The following is a 25,516-nucleotide window of genomic DNA, read 5'->3' as shown; positions in this document are numbered from 1 at the left end:
AGTTGACCCGATTGTCATAGACTGGACATGGACCTGAAGAAAACTTGACATGTTTCCAAAACTGAATTCCATAATTATAACTTCATAGAAAATGCTGGGTTTTTAATCATTTGTTTCCAACATTCATTACATATAATATTTCAGTTTCAATTTGGGGCTTTGCAAAAGAAGGACCTTATATACAATTTTAAGAAACAATCTTAGATCTTCTGGTACCTATATGATTGGAACTATGAGTTATGTAGAAAAAATCCAAGAGACAAAGCGAGGTCTCCAGATAACCTCAGAATCAGGTTCTTTTCCAAGGGATGACAAAGGGTTTATATATTTGAGCGTGTGTATCATTTCCCTGCCATCACACAAGCTGGTAGGGTATATAGAATGCTTATTGGCAATAATGACCTAAAATTTCCTCCTTCTTTTTCATCCCTTTACCTTCGACTACCCTTTCATCATAAACTTCACACTCTGCCTGAGAAGATGGTTCAAGTTTTAGTGGGAGTCCTATTAAAATTATTTCTGCACACCACTTTCCTTCCAGTTGGGGAAGTATTGAACCTCATGTGCAATTTCTCATTGTCTATTCGTCTTTCTCCCCTGCATTTGTGGGGACTGGGGTTTTTTATTTGGTTGGTTTTTTGTTTGTTTTATTTTTATTTTATTTATTTATTTATTAACTCATAGCTGTGTACATTGATATGATCATGGGGCATCACTCACTAGCTTTACAGACTGTTTACCAAGTTTCACATATACCCTTGTAAAATGCACCGCTGGTGTAATCCCACCAATCCCCTTCCCTCTACCCACCTCCCCCCTCCCTCCCCTCCCTTTCCCCTTCCCCCTATTCTTAGGTTGTAACTGGGTTATAGCTTTCATGTGAAAACCCTAAATTAGTCTCATAGTACGGCTGAGTACATTGGGTACTTTCTCTTCCATTCTTGAGATACTTTACTAAGAAGAGTATGTTCCAGCTCCATCCATGTAAACATGAAAGAGGTAAAGTCTCCATCTTTCTTTAAGGCTGCATAATATTCCATGGTGTACATATACCACAATTTATTAATCCATTCATGGATGGATGGGCACTTGGGCTTCTTCCATGACTTAGCAATTATGAATTGGGTTGCAATAAACATTCTGGTACAAATATCTTTGTTATGATGTGCTTTTTGGTCTTCTGGGTATATGCCCAGTAGAGGGATTACAGGATTGAATGGCAGATCTATTTTTAGATCTCTGAGTGTTCTCCATATCTCTTTCCAAAGGAATGTATTAACTTGCATTCCCACCAGCAGTGCAAAAGTGTTCCCTTTGCCAACATCTCTGGCCTTGGGATTTTGTGATATAGGCTAGTCTCACTGGAGTTAGATGGTGTCTCAAAGTAGTTTTGATTTGCATTTCTCTGATGATTAAAGATGATGAGCATTTTTTCATATGTCTGAAGGCCGCACACCTATCTTCTTCAGAGAAGTTTCTCTTCAAATCCGTTGCCCAGCCTGCGATGGGATCCCTTGTTCTATTCTTGCTAATGCATTTGAGTTCTCTGTGGATTCTGGTTATTAAACCTTTGTCGGAGACATAATCTGCAAATCTCTTCTCCCATTCTGAGGGCTGTTTGCTTGCTTTCCTTACTGTGTTCTTGGCTGTGCAGAAGCTTTTTAGTTTGATCAAGTCCCAGTAGTGTATTTTTGAAGCTGCTTCAATTGCCCGGGGGGTCCTCCTCATAAAATACTCGTCCAGACCGATTTCTTCAAGGGTTTTCCCTGCACTCTCATCTAGTATTTTTATAGTTTCATGTATTAAGTTTAAATCTTTGATCCAGTGAGAGTCTATCTTAGTTAATGGTGAAAGGTGTGGGTCCACTTTCAGTCTTTTACAGGTTGCCAGCCAGTTCACCCAGCACCATTTGTTAAATAGGGAATCTTTTCCCCACTGACTGTTTTTAATTGGCTTGTCAAAGACTAAATAACAGTAAGTAGCTGGATTCATCTCTTGATTCTCTATTCTATTCCAGACATCTACCTCTCTGTTTTTGTGCCAGTACCATGCTGTTTTGATCACTATTGATTTCTAGTATAGTCTGAGGTCTGGTAGCGTAATTCCTCCTGCTTTGTTTTTATTTCTGAGTAATGTCCTGGCTATATGAGGTTTTTTCTGATTCCATATAAAACGAAGTATTGTTTTTTCAAGATCTTTAAAGTATGACAGTGGAGCTTTAATAGGGATTGCATTGAAATTATACATTGCTTTGGGTAGTATAGACATTTTAACAATATTGATTCTTCCCAGCTATGAGCATGGTAAGTTTTTCCATTTGTTAATATTTTCAGCTATTTCTTTTCTTAGAGTTTCATAGTTCTCTTTATAGAGATCTTTCATGTCCTTTGTTAGATAAATTCCCAAATATTTCATCTTCTTTGGCACTACTGTGAATGGGATAGAGCCCTTAACTGTTTTTTTAACTTGACTGTTGTTGGTATATATAAAGGCTACCAATTTATGAATGTTGATTTTGTAACCTGAGACACTGCTGTATTCCTTGATCACTTCTAAGAGTTTTGTAGTAGAGTCCCTAGTGTTTTCCCGATATACTATCATGTCATCCGCGAAGAGTGAAAGTTTGATCTCTTCTGACCCTATATGGATACCCTTGATCGCCTTTTCTTCCCTAATTGCAGTGGCTAAAACTTCCATTACAATGTTAAAAAGCAATGGAGATGATGGGCAGCCTTGTCTGGTTCCTGATCTGAGTGGAAATGATTCCAATTTAACTCCATTCAATATGATATTGGCTGTGGGTTTGCTGTAGATGGTCTCTGTCAGTTTAAGAATTGTCCCTTCTATACCGATTTTCTTAAGTGTTCTGATCATGAAGGAATGCTGGATATTATCGATTTTTCTGCATCGATTGAGAGAATCATATGGTCTTTGTTTTTTAATTTTTTTATGTGCTGGATTACATTTATAGATTTACGTATATTGAACCAGCCTTGAGATCCTGGGATAAAAGCAACTTGGTCATGATGTATAATTTGTTTGATGTGCTGCTGGATTCTGTTTGTTAGGATCTTGTTGAATATTTTTGCATCTATATTCATTAGTGATATCGATCTATAATTTTCTTTTCTTGTTGGGTCTTTTCCTGGTTTGGGGATCAGGGTGATGTTTGCTTCATAGAACGTGTTGGGTAGTCTTCCTTCTTTTTCTACCTTTTGGAACAGGTTAAGTAATATAGGTACTAATTCCTCTTTAAAGGTTTGGTAGAATTCAGACGTGAAACCATCTGGTCCCGGGCTTTTCTTTTTAGGGAGGTTTTGTATGGTTGATGCTATTTCAGAACTTGATATGGGCCTGTTCAACATTTCCACTTGATTCTGGCTAAGTCTTGGAAGGTGACGTGCTTCCAACTATTGGTCAATTTCCTTCAGATTTTCATATTTCTGAGAATAAAGTTTCTTGTAATATTCATTAAGGATTTTTTGGATTTCTGATGAGTCTGTGGTTATTTCTTCTTTGTTGTTTCTGATTGATGATATTAGAGATTTTACTCTTTTTTTCCTGATTAGGTTGGCCAGAGGTTTATCTATTTTATTGACCTTTTCGAAAAACCAGCTTTTTGATTTATTAATCTGTTGTGTTATTCTTTTGTTTTCAATTTCATTTAATTCTGCTCTAATTTTGGTTATTTCTTTTCTTCTACTGGGTTTGGGGTTGGAATGTTCTTCCTTTTCCAGTTGCGTGATATGTCCCATTAAGTTGTTAACTTCCTCTCTTTCCGTTCTCTTGAGGAAGGATTGTAGTGTAATAAATTTCCCTCTTAGAACTGCCTTTGCAGTGTCCCAGAGGTTCTGATAGTTCGTGTCTTCATTGTTGTTTTGTTCCAAAAAATTGGCGATTTCTTTCTTAATCTCATCTCTGACCCAGCTATCATTCAGCATAAGGTTATTTAACTTCCATGTTTTTGTATAAGTATGCAGATTCCTGTTGTTACTCAGCTCAAGTTTTATTCCATGGTGGTCCGAGAAGATGCATGGAATAATTTCTATTCCTTTAAATTTACTAAGGTTATACTTGGGACCTAAGATGTGTTCGATTTTGGAGTAAGTTCCATGGGCTGATGAGAAGTATGTGTATTCAGTTTTGTTGCGATGAAATGTTCTGTAGATGTCTGCTAAATCCAAATGTTGGATGGTTAAGTTTAAATGTAAGATTTCTTTGCTCAGCTTCTTGTTGGAGGATCGATCCAACACTGCCAGAGGAGTGTTGAAATCTCCGACGATTATGGAGCTGGAGGAAATCAAGTTGCTCATGTCTGTTGGAGTTTCTCTTATAAATTGAGGTGCATTCTGGTTGGGTGCATAGATATTAATAATTGAGATCTCATCATATTGAGTATTACCCTTAACAAATATGAAGTGACCATTCTTGTCCTTCCTTACTTTTGTTGGTTGAAAGCCTATTGTATCTGCAAATAAAATTGCAACACCTGCTTTTTTCTGATTACCATTTGCCTGAAATATGGACGACCATCCTTTCACCCTGAGTCTGTATTTGTCTTTTATGTTAAGATGTGACTCTTGTATGTAACAAGTATCTGGCCTGATTTTTTGTATCCAATCAGCTAATCTATGCCTCTTTAGAGGACATTTTAAGCCGTTCACATTAATGGAGAATATTGGTAAGTCTGGTGAAGTTTTGGGTATTGAGTTTTTCAAAAGTCCAGTGGGCATTTTTAATCATTTCACCAGTGTGGAAATTGGAGTTTGATCCAAAGTTTCTGAGTGAGTTTACTTTTGTGATATAGGATTGGGTTGGTAATTATGGAGGATAGGTCTGAGAATATCCTGAAGAGCTGGTTTTGTTATGGCAAATTTCTTCAACATATGAATGTCATTAAAGTATTTAATTTCTCCATCATAAATGAAACTCAGTTTAGCTGGATACAAGATCCAGGCTTGAAAGTTATTTTGGTTTAGGAGATTAAAAGTCAGTGACCACCCTCTTCTGGCTTGAAAAGTTTCAGCAGAGAGATCTGCAGTCATTCTAATATTCTTCCTTTTGAAGGTAATGGTTTTCTTTCTCCTGGCAGCTTTGAGGATTTTCTCCTTCATATTAACTTTAGTGAAGTTAATTATGATATGCCTGGGGGATTGCAGGATCAAATGGGAGGTCTAGCTGGAGTGCTTTGAGGTTTCTCCATACTTCCTTCCAGAAAGGTTGTACTAGTTTGCAGTCCCACCAGCAGTGTAAAAGTGTTCCCTTCTCTCCACATCCACGCCAGCATCTGCAGTTTTGAGATTTTGTGATGTGGGCCATTCTCACTGGGGTTAGATGATATCTCAGGGTTGTTTTGATTTGCATTTCTCTAATATATAGAGATGATGAACATTTTTTCATATGTTTGTTAGCCATTCGTCTGTCATCTTTAGAGAAAGTTCTATTCATGTCTCTTGCAAGAATTGTATATGAAATCTTCACATTGTACCCCATAAATGTATACAGTTATGATTTAATATGAATTAAGTAAAACAGTATATTTAAAAAAGAGTTTTTAATGCTATAGTCTTTGGCAGAATTTCTTCTTCTCTGGTAAACCTGTTTTTGCTCTGAAGAACTTCCAACTAATTGGGATGAGGTCCAACCACCTACATTATAGTGGGCACTCTCTTCAGTTAAAGTCAACTAATTGTAGAGGTTAATCACATACATCTTCAAGATATCGAAATATAGCAACGCCTAGATTAGTGTCTGGTTGAGTAGGGTGCTATAGCCTAATCAAGATGACATGTAAAACCAACTGTAACACCTTCCAAATTTATTCCTGCTTCCTAAGCCTAAAATCTCTGCTCTCTGATCCTAGAATGAATGGCTTCTTATCATTCAGGTCTGTATTTTTAAAATATTGGTCAAATGAATGAAACTGTGAATTCCCCAACTCAAATATTTTTAGTGTCCTGGAAAATGGAAAACATTGTGCCTATTCTGGCCTCTGTGGGGGTCTTAGGGTGGCATTTGGGTGCTAAATTCGTGAGGTTGTTTCTTGGACTTACTAGACCTGTCTACTTCCAGTAGCCTTTTAAGGAGAAACTTCAGGGGTTGTCGTCCCATCTTCTATACTTAGTTCTACTTCTGGAAGGGTAGGAGAGACAGGGTTTAGAGTGTGATTGTGCCTCATCATCATTAAGATCCTCTTTCCTGGAAAGTCACTTTGTTCCATAAGGCTGTTTCCCTTTCCATGTTTGGGTGTTGCTGGGTGAACTTTGGAGTGCTGTTAACTGAGAGCAGGAACTTCGTTTTGTATCACTACTGTAGCCCTAAAACCTAGAATAGTATCTATTGCATCATAGACTATTAATATGCATTTAGACTACTACTTTTTTATTCATTTCATGAGATATTACAGGAAGAAAATTCTGTGATTCTCCTTGTCCCAGTGCCTTATCCCTATATTACTTTTTTTTTTGTCCTTGAGTAACATAGTTTTATTCAACGTTTCATTACAACATTGTTTCATTTTTTTCGTAATTTTTTTATTGTTAAATCATAGCTGTGTACATTAGTGCAATCAAGAGGTACAATGTTCTGGTTTCATATACAGTCTGAAATATTTGCATCAAACTGTTCATTGTAGCCTTCATGGCATTTTCTTAGTTATTGTATGTAGACATTTGTATTCTGCCTTTAGTAAGTTTTGCCTGTACCCATTCTAAGATGCACCGTAGGTGTGGCCCCACCCATTACCCTCCCTCCACCTTAACCTCCCCCCTCCCTTCCACTTCCTTGGCCGTTTCCTCATAGTCTTGTGCTATAGTTAGGTTATATCCTTCATATGAAAGCTATAATTTAGCTTCATAGTAGGGCTGAGTACATTGGATACTTTTTCTTCCATTCCTGAGATACTTTGCTGAGAAGAATATGTTCCAGCTCCATCCATATAAACATGAAAGAGGTAAAGTCTCCATCTTTCTTTAAGGCTGCATAATATTCCATGGTACACACGTACCACAATTTGCTAGTCCATTCGTGGGTTGATGGGCACTTGGGCTCCTTCCATGACTTAGCAATTATGAATTGAGCTGCAATAAACATTCTGGTACAGATGTCTTTGTTATATTGTGATTTTTGGTCTTCTGGGTATAAACCTAGTAAAGGAATTATAGGATCAAATGGCAGGTCTATTTTTAGGTCTCTAAGTATTCTACGAACATCCTCCCAGAAGGAACGTATTAGTGTGCATTACTACCAGCAGTGTAGAAGTGTGCCCTTTTCTCCAAATCCACGCCAACATCTCTGGTTTGGGGATTTTGTTATGTGGGCTACACTTACTGGGGTTAAGTGATATCTCAAAGTAGTTTTGATTTGCATTTATCTGATGATTAAGGATGATGAGCTTTTTTTCATGTGTTTGTAGATCATGCGTCTGTCTTCTTTAGAGAAATTTCTCTTCAAGTCCCTTTCCCACCCGGAGATGGGATCACGTATTCTTTCCTTGCTCATACGTTTGAGTTCTCTGTGGATTCTGGTTATTAGAACTTTATTGGAGGTATAACCTGCAAATATTTTCTCCCATTCTGAGGGCTGTCTGCTTGCTTTACTTACTATGTTCTTGGCTGTGCAGAAGCTTTTTAGTTTGATCAGGTCCCAGTGGTGTATTTTTATACTGCTTCAATTGCCTGGGGAGTCCTCCTTAAAAAATATTCAACCGGCTGATTCCTTCAAGAGATTTCCCTGCACTTTCTTCAAGTATTTTTATAGTTTCATGTCTTAAGTTTAAATCTTTTATCCAGTGAGAGTCTATCTTAGTTAATGGTGAAAGGTGTGGGTCCAGTTTCAAGCTTCTACAGGTTGCCAGTTCACCCAGCACCATTTGTTAAATAGGGAATTTTTTCCCCACTGAATGTTTTTAATTGGCTTGTCAAAGATCAAATAACGGAAAGTAGCTGGATTCATCTCTTGGTTCTCTATTCTGTTCCAGACATCTACTTCTCTGTTTTTGTGCCAATATCATGCTGTTTTGATCACTATGGATTTATACTACAGTCTCAGGTCTGGTAGCGTGATTCCTCCTGTTTGTTTTTATTGCTGAGTAATGTTTTGGCTATTCGAGGTTTTTTTCTGATTCCATATAAAACGAAATATTATTTTTTCAAGATCTTTAAAATATGACAATGGAGCTTTAATAGGAATTGCATTAAAATTATATATTTCTTTGGGTAGTATAGACATTTTAACAATGTTGATTCTTCCCAACCATGAGCATGGTATGTTTTTCCATCTGGTAACATCTTCAGCTATTTCTTTTCTTAAAGTTTCATAGTTGTCTTTGTAGAGATCTTTCATGTCCTTTGTTAGGTATACTCCCAAATATTTCATCTTCTTTGGCACTACTGTGAAAGGAATAGAGTTCTTGACTGTTTTTTCAGCTTGGTTATTGTTGGTATATATAAAGGTTACAGATTTATGGGTGTTGATTTTGTAGCCTGAGACATTGCTGTATTCCTTGATCACTTCTAAAAGTTTTCTAGTAGAATCCCTAGTGTTTTCCAGATATACGATCATATCATCTGCGAAGAGTGAAAGTTTAATCTCTTCTGACCCTATGTGGATACCCTTAATCGCCTTTTCTTCCCTAATTGCAATGGCTAAAACTTCCACTACAATGTTAAAGAGCAATGGAGACAATGGGCAGCCTTGCCTGGTTCCTGATCTGAGTGCAAATGATTTCAATTTAACTCCATTCAATACGATATTGGCTGTGGGTTTGCTGTAGATGGCCTCTATCAGTTTAAGAAATGTCCCTTCTATACCAATTTTCTTAAATGTTCTGATCTTAAAGGTATGCTGCATATTATCAAAAGCTTTTTCTGCATCAATTGAGAGAATCATATGGTCCTTATTTTTTAGTTTGTTTATGTGTTGAATTACATTTATAGATTTATGTATATTGAACCAGCCTTGAGAGTCTGGGATAAATCCCACTTGGTTGTGGTGTATAATTTTTTTGATGTTCTGTTGGATTCTGTTTGTTAGGATCTTTTTGAGTACTTAGGCATCAATATTCATTAGTGATATTGGTCTATAATTTTCTTTTCTTGTTGGGTCTTTCCCTGGTTTGGGGATCAAGGTGATGTTTGCTACATAGAATGTGTTGGGTAATATTCCTTATTTTTCTATATTTTGGAAGAGGTTTAGTAATATAGGTACTAGTTCTTCTTTAAAGGTTTGGTAGAATTCTGACGTAAAGCCATCTGGTCCCGGGCTTTTCTTTTTAGGGAGATTTTGTATAATTGATGCTATGTCAGAACTTGATATAGGCCTATTCAACATTTCCACTTCATTCTGGCTAAGTCTTGGTAGGTGGTGTACTTCCAGGTATTGGTCGATTTCTTTCAGAGTTTTATATTTCTGAGAGTAGAGTTTCTTGCAGTATTCATTAAGGATTTTTTTAATTTCTGAGGGGTCTGTTGTTATTTCATTGTTACCATTTCTGATTGATGAAATTAGAGATTTTACTCTTTTATTCCTGGTTAGGTTGGCCAAAGGTTTATCTATTTTATTGATCTTTTCAAAAAACCAACTTTTGGATTTATTGATGTGTTGTATAATTCTTTTGTTTTCAATTTCATTTAATTCTGCTCTGATTTTGGTGATTTCTTTTCTTCTGCTGGGTTTGGGATTGGAGTGTTCTTCCTTCTCCAGTTGCTTGAGATGTCCCATTAAGTTATTAACTTCTTCTCTTTCCGTTTTCTTGAGGAAGGCTTGCAGTGCTATAAATTTCCCTCTTATGACTGCCTTTGCAGTATCCCAAAGGTTCTGGTAATTCGTGTCTTGATTGTTTTGTTCCAAGAATTTGGTAATTTCCTTCTTAATCTCATCTATAACCCATGTATCCTTCAGCATTAGGTTGTTTAGCTTCCATATTTTTGTATGGGTATGCAGGTTCCTGTTGTTATTGAGTTCAACTTTCATTCCTTGATGGTCTGAGAAGATGCAAGGAATAATTTCTATTTCTTTAAATTTTCTGAACTTAGATTTGTGGCCTAGGATGTGGTCGATTTTGGAGTATATTCTGTGGGCTGATGAGAAGAATGTGTATTCAGTTTTGTTGGGATGAAAGGTTCTATAGATGTCTGTTACGTCCAGATGTTGAATAGTTAAGTTTAAATCTAAAATTTCTTTGTTTAGCTTCTTTTTGGAGAATCTATCCAGCACCACTAAAGGGGTGTTAAAATCTTCAACTACTATGGAACTGGAGGAAATCAAGTTGCTCATGTCTATTAGAGTTTCTCTTATAAATTGATGTGCATTCTGGTTGGGTGCATAAATATTAATAATTGAAATCTCATCATATTGAGTATTGCCTTTAACAAATATGAAGTGTCCATCCTTATCCTTCCTTATTTCGGTTGGTTTAAAGCCTATTGCATCTTCAAATAGGATTGCATTGCCTACTTTTTTCTGCTTTCCATTTGCATGGAGTATAGATGACCATCCCTTCACCTTGAGTCTATATTTGTCTTTTAATGTAAGATGTGATTCTTGTATGCAGCAGGTATCTGGCTTGAGTTTTTGTATCCAGTCAGCCAACCTGTGCCTCTTTAGAGGACAATTTAAACCATTCACATTAATTGAGAATATTTATAAGCATTTCGAGAGTCCGGTGGACATTTTTTTTTTTTTTTTTTTAAACTTTCTTTTTTTTTTATTGTTGGGGATTCATTGAGGGTACAATAAGCCAGTTACACTGATTGCAATTGTTAGGTAAAGTCCCTCTTGCAATCATGTCTTGCCCCCATAAAATGTGACACACACTAAGGCCCCCCCCTCCTCCCTCCTTCTTTCTGCTTCCCCCCCCCATAACCTTAATTGTCATTAATTGTCCTCATATCAAGATTGAGTACATAGGATTCATGCTTCTCCATTTTTGTGATGCTTTACTAAGAATAATGTCTTCCACTTCCATCCAGGTTAATACGAAGGATGTAAAGTCTCCATTTTTTTTAATGGCTGAATAGTATTCCATGGTATACATATACCACAGCTTGTTAATCCATTCCTGGGTTGGTGGGCATTTAGGCTGTTTCCACATTTTGGCAATGGTAAATTGAGCTGCAATAAACAGTCTAGTACAAGTGTCCTTATGATAAAAGGATTTTTTTCCTTCTGGGTAGATGCCCAGTAATGGGATTGCAGGATCGAATGGGAGGTCTAGGTTGAGTGCTTTGAGGTTTCTCCATACTTCCTTCCAGAAAGGTTGTACTAGTTTGCAGTCCCACCAGCAGTGTAAAAGTGTTCCCTTCTCTCCACATCCACGCCAGCATCTGCAGTTTTGAGATTTTGTGATGTGGGCCATTCTCACTGGGGTTAGATGATATCTCAGGGTTGTTTTGATTTGCATTTCTCTAATATATAGAGATGATGAACATTTTTTCATGTGTTTGTTAGCCATTCGTCTGTCGTCTTTAGAGAAAGTTCTATTCATGTCTCTTGCCCATTGATATAAGGGATTGTTGGCTTTTTTCATGTGGATTAATTTGAGTTCTCTATAGATCCTGGTTATCAAGCTTTTGTCTGATTGAAAATATGCAAATATCCTTTCCCATTTTGTAGGTTGTCTCTTTGCTTTGGTTATTGTCTCCTTAGCTGTACAGAAGCTTTTCAGTTTAATGAAGTCCCATTTGTTTATTTTTGTTGTTGTTGCCATTGTCATGGCAGTCTTCTTCATGAAGTCTTCCCCCAGGCCAATATCTTCCAGTGTTTTTCCTATGCTTTCTTTGAGGATTTTTATTGTTTCATGCCTTAAATTTAAGTCCTTTATCCATCTTGAATCAATTTTTGTGAGTGGGGAAAGGTGTGGGTCCAGTTTCAGTCTTTTACATGTAGACATCCAGTTCTCCCAACACCATTTATTGAATAGGGAGTCTTTCCCCCAAGGTAAGTTCTTGTTTGGTTTATCAAAGATTAGGTGGTTGTAAGATGTTAGTTTCATTTCTTGGTGTTCAATTCGATTCCAAGTGTCTATGTCTCTGTTTTTGTGCCAGTACCATGCTGTCTTGAGCACTATGGCTTTGTAGTACAGACTAAAATCTGGTATGCTGATGCCCCCAGCTTTATTTTTGTTACTAAGAACTGCCTTAGCTATACGGGGTTTTTTCCGGTTCCATACAAAACGCAGAATCATTTTTTCCAAATCTTGAAAGTACGATGTAGGTACTTTGATAGGAATGGCATTGAATAGGTAGATTGCTTTGGGAAGTATAGACATTTTAACAATGTTGATTCTTCCCATCCATGAGCATGGTATGTTCTTCCATTTGTTGATATCCTCTGCTATTTCCTTTCTGAGGATTTCATAGTTTTCTTTATAGAGGTCCTTCACCTCCTTCGTTAGGTATATTCCTAGGTATTTCATTTTCTTTGAAACTATGGTGAAGGGAGTTGTGTCCTTAATTAGCTTCTCATCTTGACTGTTATTGGTGTATACAAAGGCTACTGACTTGTGGACATTGATTTTATATCCTGAAACATTACTGTATTTTCTGATGACTTCTAGGAGTCTTGTGGTTGACTCTTTGGGGTTCTCTAAGTATAAGATCATGTCGTCAGCAAAGAGGGAGAGTTTGACATCCTCTGCTCCCATTTGGATTCCCTTTATTTTCTTGTCTTGCCTAATTGTATTGGCTAGAACTTCCAGCACTATGTTGAATAGTAAAGGTGACAGAGGACAACCTTGTCTGGTTCCAGTTCTAAGAGGAAAAGCTTTCAGTTTTACTCCATTCAGTAAAATATTGGCTGTGGGTTTGTCATAGATAGCTTCAATCAGTTTTAGAAATGTGCCACCTATGCCTATACTCTTCAGTGTTCTAATTAGAAAAGGATGCTGGATTTTATCAAATGCTTTTTCTGCATCTATTGAGAGGATCATGTGATCTTTATTTTTGCCTCTGTTAATATGGTGGATAACGTTTATGGACTTGCGTATGTTAAACCAGCCTTGCATCCCTGGGATGAAGCCTACTTGATCATGATGAATGACTTTTTTGATGATAAGCTGTAATCTATTGGCTAGGATTTTGTTGAGAATTTTTCCATCTATATTCATGAGTGAGATTGGTCTGAAATTCTCCTTTTTGCTTGGGTCTTTTCCTGGTTTTGGTATCAGGGTGATGTTTGCTTCATAGAATGTGTTGGGGAAGATTCCTTCTTCCTCAATTTTTTGGAATAATTTCTGCAGTACAGGAATAAGCTCTTCCTTGAAGGTTTGATAGAATTCTGGAGTGAAGCCATCTGGACCGGTGGACATTTTTAATCCTTTTGCGACTGTGGAAGTTGGAATTTGATCAAAATTTTCTGGGTGGTTTTACTTTTGTGGTGGAGGATTATGCTGGTCTTTATGGAGGATAGGTCTGAGAATATCTTGGAGAGCTGGTTTAGTTATGGCAAATTTCTTCAACATGTGAATGTCATTGAAGTATTTAATTTCTCTGTCATAAAGGAAATTCAGTTTAGCTGGGTACAGGATCCTGAGTTGAATGTTATTTTGTTTTAGGGGATTAAAAGTCGATGACCATCCTCTTCCAGCTTGAAAGTTTTCAGCAGAGAGATCTGTAGTTATTCTAATATTCTTGCCCTTGTATGTGATGGTTTTCTTTCATCTGGCTGCTTTCAGAATTTTCTCCTTCATATTAACTTCAGTAAAATTGATTATGATAGTGTCTGGGGATTGTCTTATTTGGCTTGAGTCATGCTGGAAACTGCTATCTGAATTTCAGAATCTTTTGGCGTGTCTGGAAAGTTCTCCTTCATAATCTCATGGAGAAGAGACTCTGTGCCTTGTGAAGCCACTTTGTCGCTTTTGGGGATCCCTATAAGATGAATATTAGTTTTCTTTGAATTATCCCAGAGCTCTCTGAGAGAGTGATCTGTTTTTGCCCTCCATTTCTCTTCCTTTTTGAGAGTCTGGGAGCATTCGAAAGCTTTGTCTTCAATGTCAGAAATCCTTTCTTCTGCTTGCTCCATTCTGTTCCTGAGGGATTCTACTGTGTTTCTCATAGCCTTGAGGGCTGCAACTTCTTGTCTCAATGTGTCAAAATCTTTGGTCATTTGGTCTTTGAATTCATTGAATTCTTGAGATATCTTTTGGGTTACTGCTTAGAATTCTAATTCCATCTTATTTACTGTCCAGACTCTGAATTCGATTTCTGACATCTCAGCTATTTGTTTGTGCATGAGATCTTGTGCTGTGTCTGCCCCATTGATCCTTGGGGGAGTTGATCTACTCTGATTATTCATATTGCCAGAGTTTTTCTGTTGATTTTTCCTCATGATTGTTTTTCACCATTGCCTCTGGCCGTCCTCAGAGTTGGGGAGGTGTCTCTCCAAGATTAGACCCCAGCGGGATCACTCTATTGTTGTTGGATCTTTGTAGGGAGTGACCCTGTGTAGTTCCTCTGGGGCTGCCCCAGCTAGGTTGTTCTGGTTGTGGAAGCAGCTCCGGAGTGTGACACACCTGGATCCAGCAACAGGGCTGGAGGTAGTGGGCATGGTTCTGGGAGTGCCCTGGAACCCAGTGACTTTGGCACAGAGAGCCCAAGGCTCCAGCTGTCTCTGGCCAGGAGAAGGGCTCTGTGCAGAGGCAAGGAGGGCTCTGGAGGGCACGCGGCTACCAGAGTCCCTGGCCAGATGAGCAGGCAGGTTTGAAGGCAGAGAGAGTATAGGAGGGAGGATGCAGGGTTGCGGGCTCCCTCAGTTCCTGGTCAGGGCATGTGGAGGCCTGGCAGGTGCGGGTCGCGGGTCAGGGTTTGTGGCACCGCTCGTATGGAGGTCCAGGCGGCACCAAGCTTAGGAGTTTGAGGTTGCTATGAGCTGTGACGCCACGGTACTCTACCCAGGGCAACAACCCAAGGCTCCAGTGTGCCAAAACCGGTCTCACTCTGTCCCTGAGGGTTAAGGCTGTAAGGCAGCTCAGTGCCCACCATTAGGCTGCTCTGTCACTAGGTTACTAGCTCCCATCTGATCCTTGCTCTGTGATCTTGATGTTGAAGCTTGCCAGGAAGGTCTCTCACAATGGCTCCCTGCAGCCCACAGCTGAACGCTATTAGCTCCATCTGGCTCAGCGGCTCAGTCTGGGGCCCTATACAATGCCCAAAATTCTCTGCACTCTTGCTCAAGCTCTCCCCAAGGCAGTTCAACTGAGTGCCACATCCAAAAACACCAAAACATTTCACAGGTAAGGCCTTTCTGGTTTGCAGTCTCACTACTGCTTGTACTTATGGCTGCCATCGGGATTAGGTCGATCGAACACATGCAACCACTTGCCAGTTTTCCACTGTTTTTGTCCTCCTCTTGGGGTCCAGAAGTCCCTTGCTGACTCCCTGTATCCTCAAAGGGATGATTATAGGCAGATCCCACCAGCCGGAGATGCCTGGAGTCTTATCTCCCCAGACTCACTGTGCCCAGTTGCAGGGAAGCTGTTACTTGGCTGCCATCTTGCTCCACCCCCATCCCTGTATTACTTTTGTAATCAGAAAATATAATATTAATTTGTAGTAATAACTTGAATCATTATTGATATTGATGCTAAATATATTTTCAAATTCTCATTTCACACCATAAATTAAAATGATAATAGTGCATAAAATGATAATTTTCACACAATTCTCAGACCACTTCGAAGATGTGCTATGTTATATGATAAAGGCACAGACTTTTGGATTTTACTAACTAATCCTGACTTTGACACCTTTCAGCTCTGTGATTTTTTGGGTATTTGGCTAATCTCTAAGGCCCAGAGTCATAATCTATATCAGGGTGAATAAAATAACTCACAGGGTTACTGTAATGTTTAAACAGTTATGTATGGTGCTTTGCATAGAAGAGGTGATCTCTATTGTGTGCCCAGACCACTTTGACAGTCTAAGGTTATAAACTGCTTCTCAGAATGTGTTTTGCAATACATAAAATAAAATACATAGAATTTCAAAAGATGTAAGTTATATTAAACAGTTATCAAAATTTACTTATTTATTTATTTAGAGACAAGATCTCTCTCTTTCACTCAGGCTAGAGTGGAGTGACATGATCAAAGCTCACTGTAGTCTCAAACTCCAGGCCTCAAGCCATCCTCCTACATCGGCCTCCCAAGTAGCTGGGACTATAGTCTCAAGGCACAGTGTCTGGCTAATTTTTAAAAGTTTTTCAAATTGGATCTTACTATATTGCCCAGGCTTGTCTTGAACTTCTGGCCTCTAGTGATCCTGCTGCCTGGGGTTCCCAAAGTGCTGCGATTATAGGTGTGAACCCTTGCATGACTATTTAATGTGACAGTTACATAGACTCATTTCCTGCCTTCCTAGAATTTAGAATCCACAGCAGTTGGAGGTAAACATAGAGCAGAATAAAAGCATTAAACTAATACAAGGTTCAATACCTAAGTGTGATACCAAGTGCATTTGAACAGGGTGGAGAAGTGCATGTTTGAGTTGTAAGGGAGACATTCTCATTCAAATTGGACGTGTTGAGGAAATAGTTGGGGGTGCAGATAAGGCAGTCATGCTTATCTCAGAGCAGATTAATTTCCTTTCCCTATCAAAATGAACTGACCATTACTAGCAGACAGGACTGAGAAGAATGCAAAAGTGTCCGTCATTCCCTGCCCTTTCCTTCACACACCTGGCTCTCTAAGATTCTCTTTGACTTGCACTCCAGCACAATCTCCATATATGGAATCCCTCCATCAGGATGACGTCAGAGTTCCGGTGATCTCCTTCTGATCTCCTTTCATATCTTTTCTCTGGGTATAATACCTTTTGCATTTTCTAGAGGTCATTGATTCATTCACTGAGTGCCTCCTATATGCCTACTACTACTCTAAGCAATGAAGATTCAGTAGTGAACGAAGACAACTAGATAATGGGCATTAGGTGAAAGGTGGAAATTTAGGAGATAGTGGGATGGAGAAAACTGGCAATCTAGCGAAAACTCAAAAGATACTGTGCCACTCAACCGCCTGGTAGACATCAGTGATGGATTGTTACCTAGAGCTCTTTATCCCCTGCTGTCAAGGATATGTTCTGGTAACAATGCTAAAATCTTTGGTTCTGTTCATGAGCAAATACAAACTTTAGGTGACCCAAACTTCAGACCTGTGTTACACGTTGTGGTTCCTATCTCAGCCCAGCTGCTAAGTGCTGAGAATCTTGGGAGTGCTGATATTTAGCTGGTGTGTTCTAGTAAAGCTAAGCTTTGTTAAAAATACTGATAAAATTGGGGCGGTGCCTGTGGCTCAATGGGTAGGGCACGGGCCCCATATACCAAGGGTGGCGGGTTCAAATCCGGCCCCAGCCGAACTGCAACAAAAAAATAGCCGGGCCTTGTGGGTGAGCACCTATACTCCCAGCTACTCAGGAAGCTGAGGCAAGAGAATCACCTAAGTCCAGGAGTTGGAGGTTGCTGTGAGCTGTGTGATGCCACAGCACTCTACTGAGGGCAATAAAGTGAGACTTTGTCTCTATAAATAAAATAAAATAAAAAATATTGACAACATTTGGTAAGGCACTAATGTCCCAAACCTCATGCATCTTCCTTCCTCTTGCCATGGCCCACTGGACTCTCAGGATCACCCTACGTTCTGGCAACCAAAGGATTAATATCTAGTCTGACCCTGTTTCTGCATCACAGCTAGGGTCCCTTCTAATTGATCAAGGAATATACTATATTACTCATTAAATATATTGGATAACACCTTAAGTTAAAACTATCTGCCAAAAGAGCCCACAAGGAAAAGAACTAAAGCCCAAAGATATACTGCAAAGGTGGTAGCTTCAGTTGGGCATAGTGGCTCATGTTTGTAATCCCATACTTTGGGAGACCAAGGCAGGAGCATTCCTTGAGGCCAGGAGTTTGAGACCAGCCCGGGCAACATAGCAAGATGCCCTTTGTCTCTATAAAAAATTAGCAAGAAAAATAAAATAAAATAAAATAAAAATTCCATCCCAATATCACCAAAAGAAAGAAAAAAATTAGCCAGACATGGTGGTACGTACCTGTAGTTTTAGCTACTTGGGAGGCTGAGGCAGAAGGACTACTTGAGTGCAGGAGTTGGGGATTGCAGTGAGCTATGATTGTACCACTATACTCTAGCCTGGGCAACAGAGGGAGACACTCTCTCAATAAAAGAAGAAAAAGGCAAAGCAGCTTCAGCCATCAACTTCCTTCTTTAGGGCAGGAGAAAAGCACTGAGGGGCCTCAGGAGTATTTAGCAGCTCTCATCTTTTCAGAGCTAGAAATCTAGCTTAGAAGTAGCTGGACGGCTTGTGATACTGGGTAATTGGTGTTCCAGGGGCATATTTGTAATTACCTAATTGCCTTTCTTGTTGTTAACTTGAATGGATGCTTTGGGTCCCAGCCAGGAAGCTTCCCTGTGGGCTGAGTCTGGCTCCGGCTTGATTTCACTTGTGTCCTCTACTCCCTCCAGGTGTCCTGGCTGTTTAGCACAGAGTCTATAGATGGTACACAGCAAAGGTTTCTCTCATAGAAACCTTTCATAGGCAAGGTTTCTCTTTTCAGACTAGTTTCTCTCCTTTTTTTCTCTTTCTTTTACAAAGTTATTTTATTTGATTATTAGCATTTTAAATTTAATTTTTATTTTTAAATATGTCCAGATGCATAGCTTTAAAAGTCAAGTTGTTCCATGTCAACAATGGAAAACAGCAGGCTTCCTCTCATCATCCTTGACTTCTTCTTGCCAGGGCAACTGATTTTATCTCTTAGCTATAGTATCTGGTGTTTATGTCCTTTTTCCAAGTAACATGCATTTTCAGGTACTACCTGACTTTTTAGTTTCAGATATTATCTGTGGGCTTCATGCTACAGAAGATAAGGATTAATTCTCTTACACCCTTGCCCCAGCCCTTTCCTCCTATATCTTCCAAAATAGTTGTATTATTATTTTATAAAGCATTTTATTTGGGGGAATTTTGAACATACTAAAAAAAAAAAAAGGATATTATATAACATAATGAACCATCACACACCTATCCTTTAGTTCCAACCACCATAAATTATGGCTAAACCTGCCCTGTCCCCATCCCATTCACTTTCCCCACCATCTCATACTACAGTAGAACCTCTGTACATTGACCACCCAAGGAATGTAACAAACTGGTCAATGTACAGAGGTGGTCAACATAAGGAAGTAGGCTTAATGCATTGTACTATACATGTGGTCTGTGAAAATTAGGTCACCTTAAGGAGGTGGTCAACTATGGAGGTTCTACTGCATTTTGAAACAAATCAGTAGAATCTTAGTAAATTAAATCTCAGTAAATCAATCTGGTTGTTCATCACAATTTCTTATTAGATCAATATTCAATGTTCGTATTATTTATTGATTTATTTTTATTTTTATTTTTTTAAAGAGACAGAGTCTCATTTTATCACCCTAGGTAGAGTGCTGTGTCGTCACACAGCTCACAGCAACCTCCAACTCCTAGGCTTAGGCGATTCTTTTGCCTCAGGCACCTGAGTAGCTGCTGCAATGCTCAGCTATTTTTTTTGTTGCAGTTTGGCTGGGGCCGGGTTTGAATAAAATTTTTTCAATGCCCTTGGCCACCCAGACTCCTACGTGTAGCCGGATGACTAGGTCTAACCAACTGTATGTAAATAAAAGAGTGACTCAGTAGTTGCTAAGAATTTTCCTTAAAAGATAGCTAGCATACAGTTCACCCAACATCTTATTTTTTTCTCAATCTGCAGCTCAGATTATGGATGCAGTGACTTCTATTTAGGACCAAGAGGACAAGAATCCCACCCTAAAAACATCAGAGCAGTGAGCTGAAAGGAGCAAAGTCATTGCTGTGGTGGATTAATTTGCAAAAAAACAAATCCAACTATTCCCCTCCCTGAGCCCATGATCCTTGCAACTTGAATTTGCTTCTATGCTCATCAAAACGTAGAGTCCTTGTACCTTACATTTGGGCTGGTCGATGGAATTTAGCAGAAGTGACCATGTGCCAGTTTCATGCCTTGATTTTAAGTGCCCTAGACTGCTGGTAGATGAGAGACCACATGGAGAACTGAGGGAGTCTCAGCTGACAGCCAGCCAAGCCCCACAGCATAGTACCTCATTGGAATACAGCTGCATATAAACATGAAGGATCCCCGAGGAGACCAGCATAAATTACCAATTTGCAGACATACATGCTCAGTAAATGATTTCTGGTTTAAACCATTAAGTTTTGAGGAGATTGGTTATGCAAAAACAGGATGCTTTGCATATTTCTGTTCTTCTAGGCACTTGCCTCTGAGGTGGGAATAAGCCCAGACTGGTCTACTTCAGGTTGAGGGACCATGTGGGATAGGGCTAAGTCAGCCTACATTTCTCAGTCAATTTATGAGCATGCCCCGCCACCCCAATCCATAACCCTAACCTGTGGTTGTCTCAACCACTGACTATGATGTGTAGAGCAAGTCTGGCCAAGACCAGAAGCACCACTCAGTTGACCCTCAGACTGATAAACTAAATAAGAGGTTCAAGGGTGTCCAACTTTTTTTCTCTTCCTCACATTGGAAAAATAAGCATTTTCTTGGGCTGCACATTAAATACACAAACACTAATGAAAGCTGATTAGCAAAAAAAAAGTCCATGTATACTTTTTGTGCTATTTCACACCACAGATAAACAAAAAATGTCCTCACAAAATCAGCATGCAGCCTTGCAGGCTGCAAGTTGGACACCCCTGGTTTGCTTTTTTAACACGTTAGGTGGCAATAGATAACTTACATTTTTATGTGTATATTTTCCTTTCTTTTCTAAGCCCCCATATTTTGGACCTCTGTTACACACAGCCAAGCTTATTCTTAACTGATATAGTTGCCATCTTTCCTTCATGAGCCTCAGATGTAATCTTGCTTTGTCTATTAATCATTGGGTTATATTTGCCTTACCAGTGATGATTTAATAGTAGTTATAAAGAGAGGCATGCAGGGGACTCATGGAATAGGTTTCTTTCTCTTACAAAGAGATAAATGGGACGAGATGGCTACTTTATTCATCTGAATTTGATGTATCTGCATGTGATTCCTGGGAAGTGGTAGTCATTTTAGAATCAGGAGCAGAGCTGGCCTCTGAGCAAAAGCCAATAGACATTTGGTAGTGTAATAGAAAGATGGATAGGACTTAGGCCTTTGACAATGTGAGTGAGCTGCTTGATAACGCTAGATTACTTGATATGTAAAATAATACAAATCTCTTTGAGCCGTTTGAGATGAGTTTTCTGTTAATTCTAACTGAAAACATACTAAGTGACACAAAAACTCCCTGCTGGTTAAATACTATACTAGCTGGGGGAGGTCACTAAACAAAATGTGCTGCCTTTTCCCTTTAGGACTTTACAGTCTAGAGAAGGTGATTACAAAGCAGATTGAGTGCAATTAACTTTTCATTAATTATCCAATAAGGAAAAGTTATTCCTTCAATAGCAAAGAGAAGTTCAAGGTTACTGTCAGGGAGATCTACCTATTAAACATGATTTTCTAAAAATTCTCTTTCCCAGAGGAATGTGATCCCTATGTAAGATAATCCTTTTTATCATATATAATATTTAGTAAATGATGATTATAGGGACTTATACTATTATTTTTACCCTTTGTTCAAGTTAAAGTAATCTTGCTTTGAGATGCTTCAGTAGGTTTATATTTAAAGAGTAATATAGTGATTATTTAACATGATTTATTAATCTAGTATATACATAACAAGTCACAGTCATGTATATACATAACAAGTCACAAGTTACTATATTAAAACACTAGGTTAGAAATAAACACCTCATTTTTGATTTAGGACCAAATCTAGATTTCTCGTGTTCCTCACCCAGTTTCAAGTAATTAAGTGATTTTGGAATGGTCATGGTAAACTTCCTCAACATCCTTGTCCATACAGCTCTTAGGGGTTGATGGAGGCAGGAGGATTTTTGACTGTTCTCAGAGGTCATCGGTGAGCACCATGAGATAGATAAGGGCTGGCAAAGACTTGTGGGAAGCATGCAGGTTGAATTCTCAGAGGCCTTCCAAGTCAGGGTAAGTGGAAAGTCTATGTGACTATCCCTGCATGGGGAAATCAGCAGTGCAGGCAGCTGAAACCATCAACTAGTAGCTTAGGCTAGAGAAGCTGAGATGTCTGGGGAGATGAGACTTGCTCTCCCTCCTCTCTCTCCGTCCTGTCACTTTCTGGCCACTTCAGATGTTCCATTACCCTATGTCCTTACTTTCCCTTTACTCAACCTTCCTGGGGGATGTAATCTCCCCTCCCCCATTCTTTTTTTTTTTTTTAATTGTTGGGGATTCATTGAGGGTACAATAAGCCAGGTTACACTGATTGCAATTGTTAGGTAAAGTCCCTCTTGCAATCATGTCTTGCCCCCATAAAGTGTGACACACACCAAGGCCCCACCCCCCTCCTTCCGTCCCTCTTTCTGCTTCCCCCCCATAAACTTAATTGTCATTAATTGTCCTCATATCAAAATTGAGTACATAGGATTCATGCTTGCATCCTTGCATGTTTACTCTGTTATGTACCCAATAAAAAGATTCTGGGAAACAGGACACGTTGCTTCATTGATGAAACAGTGTATGCCCTTACAGGCTCCCAGGTTTTAGACACTAAGTTTGGTTTAAATTTTGTTCTTTCCTCAGCGTCATCTCCCTTGCTGGCCACTGCTTCAGGTTAGGGTCCACTAGATGCCCAACAAAGACTTACTTTGGGATTCAGACTTTAAATTTATGGCATGGACTCACTCTCTTGACTCTAAGGTCAAGAGAGTCAAGAGAGTGTCAAGGGTCAAGAGAGTGGTAGTTACCATCTCTGCATGTGAGGAATTTGAGCTTTCTGTGTGTCCTTTTTAAGTTGTTTTTCATAGACACATTTTTCCCCCTAGTGTTTTTTTATAGCTGCCCACATGCTGTGTCTGTTGTGTACATTACAACAGGAACTGTTGCTTCTATTCCTCACAGTTTGAAGCATTTCTATGTTGTTAGTTCCCTGCAGTGATTTGCTTCTAATTCTCATGAATATCTCTTTTCAGACTCATCTTTTGAAGCTATCATTGTGTTTTACCAAAGATGGAGAGAGACATGTTCACATGAGGGCAAGTGAGGACTTGGGACATGTGCACATCATCCTAGGCAGATTTCACCAAGGACCCGATCCACAGAATCATGGAATGTTAGGGCTAAAGGGGACCTTACCACCTAAATTTGGTTCTGTGCATACCATAGACAATGTGGGACCTTACATCAATAAGTTCACAAAAGCAGATAAATAGTACAGCTCTGTGGCAACTTAATGTTGGACTCATGCTAGATCCCTATAATGTGGAAAGGGTGGATTTTCTTTCCCTTTCTCCTGGGGTCTTTATTTCCTACCACCCACTCCTATATAGGGGGAGTACTTAGAGGAAGGCAGACTAAGGACATGTAGGTTCTATTAGCAAAATAACACATCAGAGATCCATTACGAGAAGATCTCAATATTAGGGACAGGAAAGATCTTTTTTTTTTTTGTCTTGATGTTGCTTTACTCCCAAGAGTTTGAAGAACCTAAATGTTCCTGCAATGATTTATAATTGGAATTTCCTTGGCCTCACTGGGATGGATCCACAAATGACTCAGGATAAAGGGAGGGTGAAAAAAATAAGTACAGGATAAATCCTGAAGAGAGTGTAGAATTATTATAGTTGGGGGAGAGTTTAACCTTGTATTCTCACACAGTTGCTTATTTTTAGCATATGCAAGTTCAATTTATGTGTCCCCAACAAATGACTTTATAGATTGTATCATCGAGCTTTAATTAAACTGGTTCTTGTAAAATATACAAGTGGTACCCCCAAATATTCCTGTACTACATATCATGAGTTATTCTAAAAGGAAATTCCTGCAAAGATATCTCAGATCAAGGAGAGAAATAATACAGCAAGCACAGATAAATGAAAAGAAAATGGCAGAGATAAATCTTTTATTAGCCAGTACAAGGTATTGGGGCCACTTTAAGAGAATGAAACAATTCCATCTAATCATACCTGATTGTAGCATTTATTTAAAAAAATTTAATTGATTTGTGCCATCAAAGCAAAGGTGATGTTTGAAAAAAATTAATGATGAAAAAACTCCTTTTTGAAAGAGAAAGTATTCTGAAAACAGATATGAAGAAATGCTTCCACGGTTATATTATTTTTACAACCAAAAATTATGTAACTGTGCTCCCTATTAAAAAATCTTATAACTGTCTATTTTAAAAAACTTGGAAACAGAATTTCCTAAATGAAGATTAGATGTTTTTCAAATGAAGAGTTTCAAATGAGTTTTGTACACACTTGTAAAACCATAAATATCCAACATTTGGGAAGTGATCAGAAGAGGAACTGTTAGGCCAGCGCTTCAGTAAACATGACCCCACCCCAGCATGGACAAGGTCATAGGGGCGGCAGTTCTACAGTTTCTGCTTGTTTGCTGCTCAAAAGTTGTCGAGCACATAAAAATTGCACAACAAAACAACTGAGTTAAGAACAATAGTTTATAAAGTCACACACCAAATTAGAACAATAATTAAATTTATTCTGAAATGACGAACCCATTAGCTAAAGATAGAGATTCTGGTTCTGTCCCCTTCTCATGTCTGGAAGGATGCCAACACATAGTCAGAAATGCCACTCAACTCTTTATGTCTTTTACATACATCACGGACACTTTGCATTCAAGTGGGAGTGGTCCCTTTGTAAACAGTCTTGCCTTTATTAATGTTGTCATTCAACAATCTTATTCTGAAAACTTGGAAATTAACCAAGTTTAATTTTTATTGCCATTTATGTTGAAGCCACCCAAGAGGAAGTTATCTTCACAGGACTAAGTCTAAGTGTCACTTATTTAATTAAATATTTTATTCACAGAACTTTACGTTCTTAGATGTTCAATTAGCAACTTTCAAAGTGAAGACATTTCTTGACTATTATCTATAATAGACAATAACACCAACAGGACATGGGGAAGTAAAAAAGATAATACATAATAGAGGTAATAAATTAATAACAATGACCTGATGCTTCTTTCAGTTGGTGTAGTCAGGAAAAAATAGTTTTGATTTCTTGGTTTTCTTATCTGTCATCCAAAATTACCTGTGATGTCTTATAACCTCAACGATTGTGCTTTTGTTTATTCAACAAATACTTAGGGAGTACCTGCTATATTCCAGGCAATGTCTTATGTACCAGTATACAACTTGGTCGTAATTGTCAGAAGTCTGTAAATAAGAAAACAATTTTTTTAAAGTTAAAAATTAACAAGGGATTTCTGAAAGAACAAAGGGGAAGGGACAGATGGTGACTATGACCAACATCATAGGTTTCCTTCTCCCAAGTTCTTCTACACAGCTTTTGCTAATCCTTAACTTTCTGGCCAGATTCCTACAATTATGCTATTTGGTACTACTAAAAATTCAATTTACCTTACCCCAGCTAGGCCC

The sequence above is a fragment of the Nycticebus coucang genome, chromosome 1 (genome assembly GCF_027406575.1).
Source record: "Nycticebus coucang isolate mNycCou1 chromosome 1, mNycCou1.pri, whole genome shotgun sequence".
Taxonomy (NCBI): domain Eukaryota; kingdom Metazoa; phylum Chordata; class Mammalia; order Primates; family Lorisidae; genus Nycticebus; species Nycticebus coucang.
The sequence above is the reverse complement of the archived record's forward strand: the minus strand, read 5'-3'. Positions refer to the sequence as shown.